This window comes from Thermobia domestica, chromosome 4 (genome assembly GCF_964235325.1).
Source record: "Thermobia domestica chromosome 4, izTheDome1.hap1.1, whole genome shotgun sequence".
Taxonomy (NCBI): domain Eukaryota; kingdom Metazoa; phylum Arthropoda; class Insecta; order Zygentoma; family Lepismatidae; genus Thermobia; species Thermobia domestica.
The window spans coordinates 243,957,365-243,972,124 of record NC_137457.1 but is presented as its reverse complement, the minus strand read 5'-3'; the positions used below and the strand labels follow the sequence as shown (position 1 = coordinate 243,972,124).

At 34.6% G+C, this 14,760-nt stretch overlaps 1 protein-coding gene across 2 annotated transcripts in view; it reads left to right on the top strand.

Moving 5' to 3' along the window:
- LOC145683475 (uncharacterized) overlaps positions 1 to 12,332 on the top strand; it is a 136,788-nt gene extending 124,456 nt beyond the window's left edge. For both annotated transcript variants that reach the window (XM_081754805.1, XM_081754804.1), the window contains exons 14-15: positions 3,633 to 3,683; positions 12,221 to 12,332. The gene's annotated coding sequence lies outside the window, so the exon portion shown is untranslated. The remainder of the gene's footprint in view (positions 1 to 3,632; positions 3,684 to 12,220) is intronic.
- Positions 12,333 to 14,760: the final 2,428 nt, after the last annotated feature.

Sequence of the window (14,760 nt, the reverse complement as noted above, 5' to 3'; positions counted from 1 at the left end):
ACACAGGATGGGATAACGGCGTGATAAGTCAGATACAAAGATCCCTAGGAAAGGAACTGCAGCGTCTCATTTGCCTTCTTCATACAAACGAGTTGCCATTTCGACACCTGGTTACCGAATTGGATGGTGGGACGACCGGACCCAACGCATTTTCCGGCCTCATCGGAAAGAAATTAAAGGATTGTGAACGTTCACCGATTGTCTCCTTTACACCCATTCCCGTTGAACGGGTATCTGAAATGTAAAAAGCAGATGGTTTAAGCAACGACCAGAATAATCTCTTTGAAATTTGTAAAGCTGATTTTAGAGGAATGTGTACTACCATTCTAGCAAACAGAAAACCAGGACCGTTATTACATTCACGATGGCTTACATTGGCCTGCAGGATGCTTCGCCACCACATCAGTAATGATAAACCTAGTTCAAGTTTGTGTCTACTTTGCCAGTACATTGTTAAAGTATACGCTCCCGTCTGGGTTTCAATATGGCGAAATCCTTCGTGCGAAATGGGCGCCATGCATCTGTTTAGCATAGTTAAGCTATCACGTTTTCTGCCAGAAAATCTACAACACATAGTTCATTCTGTTCTATAAATAAACGGATACTACGCTCATTATGAAAACCTGCTGATAGCCATGACAGCAGATGAAAATCTGCATATTCTGACGTTAGGCTGGAGAAGTATAAAAAAGTGCCGCAGAAAGAAGACTCCGAGATCAAGCCGCCCACGTGATTTCATTGTTCAGAAATTAAACTTTATAGCAGAAAATTACTACGACATGATTAATTGGCCTAAATGTCTAACAGAGCCGCCAGTCACACGAAACATAACGGTTCGGCAGCTTGAAGAAAACATCCGAACTTCAGCTACTCTAACAACAACATTCCCTTGCCATAGTCAAGCTGTGGAACGCACAGTGAAGCTGCTGTCCGAGGCAGCGTCGAAAAAGTTCGGCCAGAACGCAGGAGATATCTACTTTAGAGCCAAACTGAAGCCTAGAACAAGAATGCCCCGCTTCGAGACCAAGAAGAACAACGTGACATAAGGTCAAATATCAACGTATGTCTACTGGATGGGTGGGTGGTCGGAAGTAGATGTGCAACCACCTCCCCGTGATGGGTTCTGGGTTATTTTGCGTACAGAGCAAAATAAGCGAAGAGTTGCACAAAGAAAATCGTGTTATATCAAGGGATATGCCTATAATCATCGTTAACCTGGCATTCCAAATAAAATCTGGACATTAATTCCAACAACTGAGCTAATATGGCTGTACTTTGACTCATAAACATTTTAAAATTATTTACTAGCATTGCAACAAGTTTCTTTTAATAAAGTAATTGTATTATAGCCATCAGGTAACTCTAAAAACGACCACAAGTAGCTTTTCTGTCATTGGTGTTGTGCGTGTTCCCTAACCAAATCTTAAATAACTTTAAGACCGTTGGACATGGTAAGGGGTTGTCCAAAAACAAAAACAAAAATCAGTAAGGTCAGTGCCACTAATGGCACCTTTTCCGCACTAGCCGTCATCGAATTTCAAAGAAAAGTGCAAAATGCTCCACCCTAAAGTGCATTACTTATAGACTAATGGCGAATTCCAACCTTTGTAAGTTGTGCGCAAAAATTTATGGGTGTTATACTATGGATTGTTCAAAATTCTATCACACACAACGGTTATTCTATTTACGCAGAAACCTGTTACAATTTCAAAAGTTTTTGGGCGAATCATGCACATTCTTACAGGGTATCTTGAAAGAAATACATTGCGATACTTCAAGACAACTAATCAGTCGACTGACTTTCTGGTTTTTTAAAAAAATAATCTTCTCAAAACTTTTTCCTTCAAAACTTAATTCATTCAGGCACAAAACTTTAATTTAACTCCGTACAGGGGAAACAACGTCAATAATCTGACAAAATCGATCTGTCTCAAACACAAAAAGAATATATGTTCGTGCAAAAACTGAAGAATCATCCCGGGTACTCTTTGATACTTCAGTAAACAAACAGGATCTTAACAACAAAAGCAAATTCTACACAAGCAATTTAGCTCTATGAGCCCTAAATTCAAACCAACAAAAATGCTTAACGATGCACGCAACCAATCTACTAATACATAAAATAGGTTTAGGAATTCGTGAGTTGTACAGAGCGGATTTGACGTTTAAAGTTACATATCTGTAAATATTGAATGCAAATAGCAATGATCAAAATAGACAATATAATTGGGATCAGTAAGAAGTATACAAAGTATCAAAACGTTTAACGAGAAATTCGGTGTGAGCTAATTTCAAATTCTGTAATTCTGTGTTCAACTCAGTAAGGGCTTTAATTTACGTAGAGAAGTTTAGCTGGTGTAGAGAAAAATTCTAATTAATGCTTACATTTTCGTTTACTATGTTAACTGTTTTTCGTACAGAGCAAACGACCGTTTACATCCTTATTTGCCGAGTGTGCTCTCGTCCTGTGACAACGTCTCTAGCAGCGGCTTCTTGTTATACGCTGAGTCAGGAGTTCTTACATAATGTTGGTTGTCTGTTAGCTAATTGCTGACCAAAGCAGATTGGTCAATATAACGAAAACATTTGTAGGAAAATTCAGTACCAACTTGAACATACTCTGCCTTTAGTATGGTCTAAATCTATTCTTCGCGGATGAAAGTCTATTGTTTTTGCCTCTGACGTGCAAGACCCGAGGTCACGTTAACTTTTCACCTTTCGTTAATCTGAACCATATACGGTTTCTTATCTAGCCTTGATTCTGAAAGATAAATTCTAATCTCTAAACCCTGAAATCTTTAGACGAATTACATCATATTATGTGTCTATTAATATAAGTGTGGTATGATACAAGCTTTCCTCTCAGATTTGGTATCAATGACTAGAACTTACAGGGTCAAGAACAGAAATTCCCAAAGATCGTGTTCATAAATCTATTATATAAAAGAGAACGCACAAATCCTTTGTTACCTCATCACGCTAATACGGCTGAACCAATTTCTTTTATTTTTGGGGGGTTATTAGGATTTGGACCCTAGATGGTTTTTATCATATCACTTTAATTTTTAATTACCAGTGTCTTGAGATAATTGACCATTCAAGTGTCCATAACGTACAAATCCTTTGTTAGTTCATCATAGGTAAAAATAAACGTATTTATATGCAACCCGCATGACCGTGTCACTCGGCGGGTTAACATAAATGACAGGCGATATAATGTTAACATTTACTGCAATCTACTATGGTTTTTATCATATCACTTGAAAGCGAAAACTTCCGGGGTGACCGCAGCGAAGCGGGGCGGGTTAACATAAATGACAGGCGATATAATGTTAAGATTTACTGCAATCTTCTATGGTTTTTATCATATCACTTGAAAGCGAAAAAGTAAAAATTATCTAAGTAACAAAGTTTATTGCGTTCCGGGGTGACCGCAGCGAAGCGGGGTGAACGCTGCTAGTATATATATATATTGTTTTGAAAGAAAACACCTAACATATATGTTCGGTAGATTCTTTTTATTTATATATTCTATTTCATATTATGGTAATGAAACTTCTTGTACGTGTGTTTCTAAATCATTTTTAGTTGCATAATTTCTTTACATATTACATGTTGTAATTTCTTCTCAGTCAAAGTAAAGGGCCAGAACACCACAGCCGAGTATGGTCAAAACCAAACAAGTACGTAAGAAAGTTTAATTTTACTAGTTTAACAATCATTATATTTTTTTATTCTTTCTTGTAGTAGCAAATCTAATGAACTTCAAATAAGAGTTTGATATCCTTTAATCTGAAATGAAACGTGATAGATACCTATTTACTTTGCAAAATTAATAAATTTGATAATATGTGACTTTGCATATTACAGTGAAACCTCTCAATAACGGACACAAATGGGACTTGAATATTTATCCGTTACCGAGAGGTGTCCATTACAGAGAGGTTATAAAAATTTAATTTCTCACAACGGTAATTGGATGAAGTAATTCACAGTACATACATTATGTATAAGGGTAAATCGTAACATTCAATATGAAAATACTTTCTTTAGTACGTATTTGAATAACTGGGAGCGATGAAAGAGAAATTCATTTCTGTTAAATAATATTATTGCTGAGGGATTTATTAATATATTCGTGCACTACAACCGGCTAACCTCTTTTGTTTACCGAAAAAGGCATGCTTTTTGCTCTACAAAGGTAACAAAACTCATTACTATGTGTCCTCTGAGCATCCTCAGTACGGTTGTGGAAGAAACATGTGTGTGGGGGAAGGGACTAAATTTGTTAGGGAAGGGAAGATCTTTCGCATAGAATTCTTTGCCATACGACTGACCCTGCATCAATGTTATTGCTTATTCAAGGTTTCCTGGATTTCCACCAAGAAGCAATTTATTGCGGGCAGAAAAATAATCTCTAGTTCAGCTTGAAGCTGTTCTGTTTTATGGTTCACCAGATCTAGACTCATGACAGATACACTTATGGGGAAAAGACTTTCCTGTCTACTGCAACATATCGCAGAACCGAGAATAATTCCTGTCCATTATGAAGAGCGTTTTTGAAATGTTTGGGGAGATTGATTGAGTTATTTTGAGATTAACGTTCCGTTCAGCAACGAGGCTATATGAGACGTGGACCTACTGATTAATGTGGAATCCGAACCACATGAGCTCCAGCCGGAAAAAGAACAACGTTTGGGGAGAGAAAGGACTGTCCGCGTCCGTGTCTGACAGTGTCCGTAATAGGGAGGGTTTTGTTCAGTAAGAGAACATATATTTTTGCCGGGCCAAAAAATCTGTCTATATTATAGAGGTGTCCGTTATTCAGAGGTGTCAGTTAAGGAAGGTTTCACTGTATTCATTTCTGTAAGTTGGAAATTTCCGAGTGTTTCTTGATAAGGAACATTCAATACATTGTATTCTTTTTATTTAGTACTGATGCGATTACATGATGTTATCTGCTCTTTTATCTTTGTTTTGAAATGAAATGAAAATGAAATCTTACAAATTAACGTCCCCACAATCATGCTCCTCAGTCTAAGTGAGGCGATGATTGAAGGAAGTGAATGATTATAAAAGAATTGGTACAATAAAAAAATTTGGAGGAAATGGGAGTACCCCGAGAAAACCCACGGATAAGGTATTGCCTATCACAAGCTAATTTGGCAAGGGATCCAATCAGGTACAATACGCACCAGAGATAAATACTCTATCAATAAGCCACCGTTCCATTGCCTCATTTTAGCACTTTTGAAACGTATCGCATAAGAGATTCTTAAGCGTACAGACTATTTTTAAGAGTTTACAAAAGAAAACTACGAGTTATCAAGTTGTTTCACTACTGCCCTCGCACCACGAGAAAAACTGTGACGTGGTTGTATCACATGTGTCTATGTTCTCGACTTCACTGGCACGGGCAAAACATCATCATGTATTGAACATGCTGTACTCAAAAATATATTCAAGGTTGCCATGTTATGAACAATAATTCACATTTGGGAAAAGAAAACATATCAATAGCAATTGCACTTAACCTGGAAACACTAAATACATTTCGGCGAGACTTTCACTGATACATAGATTACAAAAGAGGTCATCTTGAAACATGACTACTTTTAAAGTTTCTTCCAAAAAGTATCTTCTAAGGGAAGCTATACTTTAACATTCGATGAAAAACTGATAAAGAGTTACATATGTTGATTTCAGGTCTTTAAAGAATTCTGGAGAGTGGGAATTTCACAGTCTGGCGTAACATCTTCGAACGAAGCCTCCTGAAAGAAACATTACTTTCTACAGTAATCTCATTTTGTTTCATCTGATTCTTTGCAGATCGTGTTTATTGTAGACACAGAAGTATTTGTTTCAATTGTTCCTCGTTTGTTGACACAGGTGATAATGATACTGCGTTGCTTACTTTTAGTTTCTTGGTCAGAAGGGTCGATAATCATAATAATGATTTCCCTCTGTTCATTGTGCACTATTTTGATCTTCTTCTCTGTGCTCTTCCAAAGATTCGTAACACAAGCCAATTATTAAACAAAATCATCATGATAGAAAATAATATATGAACAAGAAGCAGAGTAACTTAAGGAAAGAAGAGAAGGAAGGACTGAAAAGATTAAGGAAAAGAAAGGACATCTTAGTGGAACAGGCGGACAAAGGAGGCGCGTTGGTAGTAATGGAGAAGGGATGGTACCAGGAGAAGCTAGGGGAGTTATGTGATCAGACATATGAGGAAGTCGGTAACAAGGACATGAAAGATGAAGTGTTGAAGAACATAGTACAAGAAGGGGAAAAGGAGGGGATTAAAAAGATGATCAACGAAAAAGGAAGGTTTCCTGTCATGAAAGGTTTTCCTAAAATACATAAGAAGGACGTGAAGTTAAGTTTGCACGTCTTAACTGGACTGCAGAGGAAACTTTTTTTGAACCACTAGAGGAGAAATTAAGAGAGATAATGGACGACATCAGAGAAGGACAAAAGACATGCAGAGTGAAGAACACGGAAGAATTGAGGAAGAGGATAGATGAGATTAAGTGGAAGCAGGAGAAGGTGTTAATATTTAGTGTAGATGTTAAAGCTATGTTCACCAGTATAAGAAGGGATTATGTCATAAAGGCAATAGAAGAGGAGATGGAAGGAAAAGTTATACGTCAGTGGAAAAAAGAGAAAGTCATAAGAGCGCTTAAGACTTTGTGGGAAAATAGCTATAGCGTAATTGGAGAAAGACTAGTGAAGATAAAAGAAGGTTTAAGCATGGTCATATAATTAAAGGGTGCACGAGTGCCACTGCTTAGGTGAAGTGTGATCTACTTATAAAGTTGCTTAATTTTTCTATTTCCTAGAAAGTTTGATTGGTTAGCTCTTCAAATTAAATTTAGCTTCTTTGTAATATTATAGAAGAATTTAATGGCTTTTTAGTAAAAGCAATAAATGTGGATATATATTTTAAGTGGTTTAATTTGATTTTGAAATTAAAAATTATACGCAATTTATTTTATGACTTTTAAACTACTACGCGTATGTACCTCAAATACTCTCCAAATCTGACAGTAAATTGTTAATTTCTCAAATTCAATAGTTATCAATTTTCACTTTTCTCTTGATATAATGTGTGGTCTCATCTGATAACAGAGCTCGAAACAGAAGATGTCCAACATCATATAAACGGGTATTTGTTGATTTACAATGCTCCAATCTCATATCACAGTCTTCGTCAATGTGATCGAATACAAATTTTAACTTCTTCGGCTGAGCCTTCACCTTCTTGAGTACGACCTCCTGAAATGTGCATTTAGCATTGACAGTTATAAGGATCTTCTTTTAAGTGATTTCATTGATCTTCGTTCCACGCTCTTTTGCACTGTTTGAATCACTAGCTTCTGCTCTTCGACGATATGGGAAACCTAACATAATTCTCGTAATTTTTCATATCATCATATAGTATTTGTCTCTGCTGTGATTGCTTGTATACGTTGATTCGAAGTTTCTACTCACTAAAACTGAAGATTTTAACTCCGTAAACCGCAGAACACATTGCGTTTTTTCATGTATGGACACCATCTTGAGTCACGTGATCACCAGTGTAAATGTGATTCAGTAGTGTGGCAAGAAATAAACTTTAAATTCCTTCCTCTTTAACAAACGAATATTTTCAGAACATTACAGCAACAGATGTTATTGAGCTTCAGTTTCCTGAAGATCTTTATGTACTTATCTAATATGTAGTTAAGATCTTGCTTTACAACATTGAGGTAGCTAACCTGTGACTAACTACCTAACGCTTCTTGTTATATGATAAACTATAATGTTTTAACAACTGTTAATCAAGTATCATAAAGTTACTTTGCTTTTTGCCTTTAGATGATAACTCAATGCATGCTAGGGATCAATATTATGCTCCTATTCAAGCACGTAGGAGTAGAGATGCAAAAAAGCCGGCTTTTTTGAATCGATGGTTTTTTGCACATAAAAAGCCGGCTTTTTTGGGAAAAAACGAGAATGTTGGAAATTTTTGCTTTTTTTTTTTCATTTTCATGATTTTTCTATTTAAATGCCTTTCTTATAGTATACTCTAAAGTTAAATAAGATTTCATGACCTAAATGCTATATTTCGCTCTGGAATTCAGCATTATGATGGATGGAACACACGTTTTATGAATTAAAGTAAACATAAAGTACGTAGTATTTGAGGGCAACTGTAGAAGATATTTAACTTTATTTTAACTTCTGAGTTATCGAGATTTTTCTTTTCTACATCATTTCTTATTTTTTAGTCATCCCTGTTTCATTTCCTAGAGATTAGTAGGCCTACTCTAGCTTCTAGCACATAAGTTTAACTTTTGTTTTTCAATATGTCCGTCAGAGCGTACGTTTGTCCGTATATGTCTCAAAGCGTACTTCCACATTCTTGTTATACTGTAGTTGTGCAATGATTTAGCAATAATCTTCCGGATACAAACTTGAATACCATTTTATACTGATAATCAGTGGCGGATTCAGAAAAGTATTTTGGGAGGTGTTTTTCTGCTTAATGTTTGTTTTTTCTAAAATTTCCTAATTTTTATTTGGGAGTTTAGTACAAACATAACTGATATTTCGTTTTGTTTGTACATTAAGCAATAACCTTCCGGATACAACCTTGAAGACCATTTTATACTGATAATCAGTGGCGGATTTAGAAAAGTATTTTGGGAGGGATTTTTCCAATTAATGTTTAGTTTTCTAAAAAATACCTAATTTTTATTTGAGAAGAGCTTGAAGTTTGAGTAAAGACGTAATAAATATTCCGTTTGTTTTAGAAATTCTGTAATTTCGAGCTACAAGCTTCACCCGTGAAATATTCCCACCCTAATCCCCTTCGCAAGTCCGTCACTGCTGGTAATTAGTAATAACAACGATTTAAAAACGATAAGAAAGGAAGTCGGCCAGAACTCACAGTACACGCATTATCTCTAAATTCACAGATACAATTAAGAAAAACTTTTGTCAAAATAGTCGAATGCGGGGTTGAATCCCGAATCCCGATAGAAGCGCAAAAGCTAAACACTCACTCATCGTTGTTGTGCATTTGTACTTAACTTAAATATATTCTATCTCTCTATGGCCTATGGAATCCGAAGGTTCAATGCCACGTTCACAATCTCTCCACTGACTTCAATTGTTAGCAAACTGGATCCAGTTTTTACTTTGTATTCCGACATCTGCGAGATCCATTTTAATGTTGTCCTCCCATCTGCGCCTAAGTCTTCCTAATGGACGTTTTCCGATTGGATTTCCAGTTAAAACTTTGAAAGCGTTCCTACCTTCTTCCATTCTGGCTGCATGAGCTGCCCACCTGAGCCTCCTAGACTTGATGATCGTAACGATGTATGGTAAACCGTATAAATTATGCAGTTCTTCGTTATGAAGTTTCCCTCATTCCCGTTCCTCTTAGGTCCGAATATTCGTCTCAGGATTTTATTTTCAAATACTTTCAGTCTGCGTTCTTTCCTCAAGCGACCATGATTCACAAGAATTCTCCATGGCAAAATACTTTGAACTGAATAATAACGCGAATTTCCTGATTTCAGTCGACATTTAATTTCTTTGTGGATATGATTTTGGTCTGGTGATATTGATCCCAGATATTTGAAAGTATCCACTTTGTCGAAAGTATTATTTGATATGTTAACGCATCCATAATTTGCCATATTACGATCCCGGTGAACTTCCATGTATTTAGTTTTCTCTGCATTTACTTCTAAAGCAATGTCGTTGCAAGCGTTTAATAAGGGCTCTGCATTTCTTTCTATTGTTCTCATATCACCACCTGTTAAATTTACATCATCAGCATAAGCCGTAACCTGGTGAATACTATTCAGCTCTAGGGTCTGGTTGCTATCTTTAATTTTCCTTATAGCGTAATCCGGAACAAAGCTGAACAATAATAGTGATAACGCATCTCCTTGTTTCAGCCTATTCTCGACGTGGAAGCTCATAGACAAGAATTTTTCTGCTCGGACTTTGCGTTGGGATTCATTTAAACACATTTTAATTAATATGACTAGCTTCCTCGATATTCCGAATTCTGTAAGAATGTTGTACAATGTTTTCCTCCTATATGAGTCGTAAGCCTTTCTAAAACCAATAAACAGCTGATGTACTGGGTATTACATTCTCATTTCTTTTCGAGTATTTATCAAATAATAAATATCTGGTTGATAGTTGATCGATGTCCCTAAATCCACACTGATAATCTCCAATAATTTCATCTGCGTATGGAATCAATCTTGTTAATAGAATGTTAAGAGAAATGCCTCGATAATTATTACATTCAGTTTTGTCGCCTTTCTTGTGAATTGGAACAGTGATTGATTCTTTCCACTCTTCTTAAATGTATTCCATAGTGTTTCTTTTCTTTTCTTTTCTTTTTTCTTTTTTTTTCGTAATGATATGTTGAATTCCTGTCGTTAAAAATTCAGAAACCTTCAGGACTGGTTAAACCGTGATGGTGGTTATAAGTCTAGGAAACCGCACGATCAGATGAACAGTCTATTACGCATATGATCCATTAACAGAAAATTTGGTACTTGAACAAGCTTCAGGAACAGTCAATGCATTATAGAATTCGGAATTTTACCGATTTTGCAGATTCCAAGCACCTGATAGGTTGTAACATTATTACGTATGCGATCAATGAATGAATCATTTGTTCCAAATTTCATACAATGAATATGAAAGTTAAAACTTAAAAATTTCAAGAATGTACAGAACCACCCCAAAACCAAACTCTTGATGTGCAGCTTTTAAGATTATCATATAAATGTATTTCTCTCATGTTTTATTTTTTTTTTTTTCAAAAAGAGGGTGTGTAATATTTTAAAGTAAAAATACTACATACAATTTTGCTAGTTATTTGTGTAACTTTTTTTAAAAAAATAGTGCTTACTTTTGTGTATAAGAAGTTAAAAACTTATATATATATATATATTGGTTAATCCTTTGGAATTCATAATGTAAATATGTTAAGAATTTAAAAACAAAATCTTTTCGAAATTCATGGTTTATTTTAGAGGTTCTACATTATTATCTACATCAACCACTAATCAAATGAGTTCTTGTGCTGTAGAGAAGCGAAATAAAGTCTGCTTTATCAATTTAAAGCAACATTTTCAAAAAAGCCGGTTTTTTTTCGAGCTCTTGCATGTCTAGGTAGGAGTACGTACAAGTATATAGGCGACAGCAAGTACTACCGTCAAAACTCAATGATGTGATATAATCTGCTCATCTCACGGAGGTTAAAATTTTAAACTCACGTCCCAGTATCTCATATTCACAGCTGTTTGATTCAAACTGTGTAATTGCCTTTATTTTAGTCTTGATTTAAAGGTGATAAGGCAAATGTGAGAAGTTGATACTAATTAAGCTCACCTAAAATAACAACTGGTCCAAAGTGCCGAAGGCAACTCTTCTAAATTGGAAAATGTGTAGCCATCATACTCCCAATCTCATTACTCCTGATGAAGGTTATGCTGTACATCAGATTTGGACATCGAAAATCGATATCGATAAAATATCGACACTTAGTTGACACCCTAAACTGTGAACAATATAGTAAAATCAAGCACCAAAATATCGAAGATTTTAAAAAATATATCTAATACTAAACTATTAGGAAATACCGAAAATTATCAGAAAATTAAGAAACCTCAACTAATACCGAAGTTTCTAAACCTAATGAATATCATATTATTAAATAATCGAAATATTGATATCACGAAATAATAAAATATGAATATCAAAATATGTCGAATAATTGATAAGTTAAATCGATATTTAATAATATCCATCGCTTCATCGATATATCGAAATAAAGCACGTTCTAGTTCCTTTTTTTCTTTTCTTTACCAGATCAGTTAGTAGAAGTATCTTATTAAATGTTCCCACACATTGGTTGGACTGCTCTTCTTAACTTCCATGGTCTAACAAGAACCAGTAATATTGCACATAACACATTATCCCTAAAACTGGTTTTGTATACTTAGAAATGATATGGACAGGAGAATTATTAAGATTCCAATTTATCTAAAACACTACAATAGCTAAATTTAAAAACTATTTAGCAATGAAGGTGAAGTACGTATACAAATAAGAATGTTATTTATCTCTGATAGAGAACATTGTGGTCTATTGAAAACTTTATCAAATTATAGTTAAGTAAACTATTATTTCTTTACAGCAGTTACAGATTACATGCAAAGGCCGCCGATAGGGTTTCGTATGGATGAATTGTTTTAACACAACTATCGTTACATTCTCAAGGAAAGTTGGTGATTTATTAATGTCTAAAGGAACCATGTGTATTTAAATATTGAATTTCTTTGATTCAATCTCCGTAATTGGCAATATGTATATTCTTTCTGATATAAAATTTTGTATAACGCTATGAATTTGTACTTAGTGTTGTTTTGGCATTCCTTATTCTTCACATTTTTGTATTATAAATGAGTCATTGAGTATGTGTAATGAATTAATCTGTAAAAAATTGTGTAAATAATTTATTGTAATATGCATTACTGTAGTTGCAATATTACTGTATTGACACATTAGCATTTTATAATCTTCCATTTATAGTTATTCAATCTTATTAAAATTTTGGACGTTAAATCAAATTAACTAGAATTCATGTGAATTTCATTGGTAAAATCATATTCAATCTAATAGATTGTATTCTTGTTTCTCAGACATGAAACTGTCATAGCGCTTAATAATTTGATTAATTGTTATAGTCACAATATAATGATAAATATATGGGTTGTTGAGAACTCTTGATTGATTGATTGAAATCTTTATTGAGGGGCATCAGCAACGAGGCTAATTGTTCAGGACAATGATACATGATTTTAATTTTAAACAACTCCCAAAATAAAATTTAGAAACATTTTCAAATTGTTTTCTAGGGAGGTATAAATTAAATGTAAGTTGGAGGAACTAATATAATGTAACTAAAAATCTTCAATGTCCTGAAAATCTTAAAGGATTAATTAACAAAATAGAATAATAAAAGAAGTAAGTAAATCACATAATAGGAATAATATTGAAACAAAATAAGAAAAGAAAATATTCATAGAACGTTTACTATTTCAATAGTCCCAATATACGCAAAAATACGGTGAATAAAAATTTCTTAATTTGCTCAAATCAAAACCGGATTTAACGGAAACTTGATGGAGCATCAGCCCTTTGCCTCCAATAAGAATGAAAATTGGTTTCAAAAGATGATTATGTGACTGATACTTCTCTCTCAATTACTAATATGAATTTAAAAAATATGTATAAGAAATATTTTTGGCAGGCCTACTTGTAGTTGACTATTACTTTCCATTAATTTATGATTTTTTTTGTATAGTTGCAATAAATAAATCTTGTAATGTTGAGTTCATTTTGAGAAATCATATCTGTAGTGCTTCTAGATTTACGTAATTTAGTCTGGCTTTCTTCTCTCTTTTTTTTAAATCTTTAAGTTTTACGTCCCACGGTTATGCCGGTTAGGCTAAAGGAGACGGTGATGATGATAGATGAGTGAAATGGTGGAATGAAGAAAGTGGGAATAAACGGGAGAAAACCGACAAAACCCACGAGCACGGTGTTTTTCCACCACAAAGTTCACTTAGCGGAGGCTGGGATCGAACCCGGAACCCCAAGCACCAGAGGTGAACGCTCTATCACTGAGCCACCGCGCCCCCTCTCTTTTTTTTAAGTGCTCACAAGGAAAGAACATGAACCTATCAACTTGACTTCCTAATCAAACCTATTTCATTCGATAAATATAACAATGTTCATGCACAAAAAATTAGGTGCCATGGACAACGGAGTAAGTTCCTGATGCCCATTGATCATGTTAGTATAAAGAAAATCGTAGACTCGTAGTGATATAGCTATTGCATCAACACTTTTCATTGGAAACTCATGCTTTATAGTTCATTCTCTTCAGCATGAAACAAGCTTTCCAGAGGTGATATGTATTGGGGCTGACAAAGTACATGAAAATTCTTTCCAGAAATCCCTCCCATCAATTTTGGAATGGAAATTTTCCCGACATTCTTCCAATTTTCCCTGTTCATGTATGTTATCAGCCCCAATACATAGCACCTCTGGAAAGCTTGTTTCATGTTGAAGAGAATAAACTATAAACCAAGACTTTCCAATGAACAGTGTTGATGCAGTAGCTATTTCACTACGAGTCTATGATTTTCTTTATACTAACAGGGTTAATGGGCTCCAGGGACTTACTCCGCTGTCCATGGCACCTAATTTTTTTGTGCATGAACATATCTTTGTTATGTTTATCGAATGGACTAGGTTTGATTCAGATGTCCGGTTGACACGCTCATGTCCGTTCCTTGTCAGTATGAGCTTCTAAATTACATACTTGTACCTACTATGACAAGTCTCCATTTAATGTTGAAAAACTTTCTAAGAAACATGATATGTTCGAAGCACAAATATCCATGACGCTACTTAAAAGAACTTTTATTATTATTATTATTATTATTATTATTATTATTATTATTATTATTATTATTATTATTATTATTATTATTATTATTATTATTATGGACATTAGATATATCTATATCCCATCCGTCTCTTCTGCTATATTTATATCTCTCAATGAACTGTACTTTTAGTCAATATAGACAACAATATTATTAGCCGCTGCGTATGCAAATACATAAAACTCGGAATTCCCAAAATCTGACAAAAATTACTAGATAG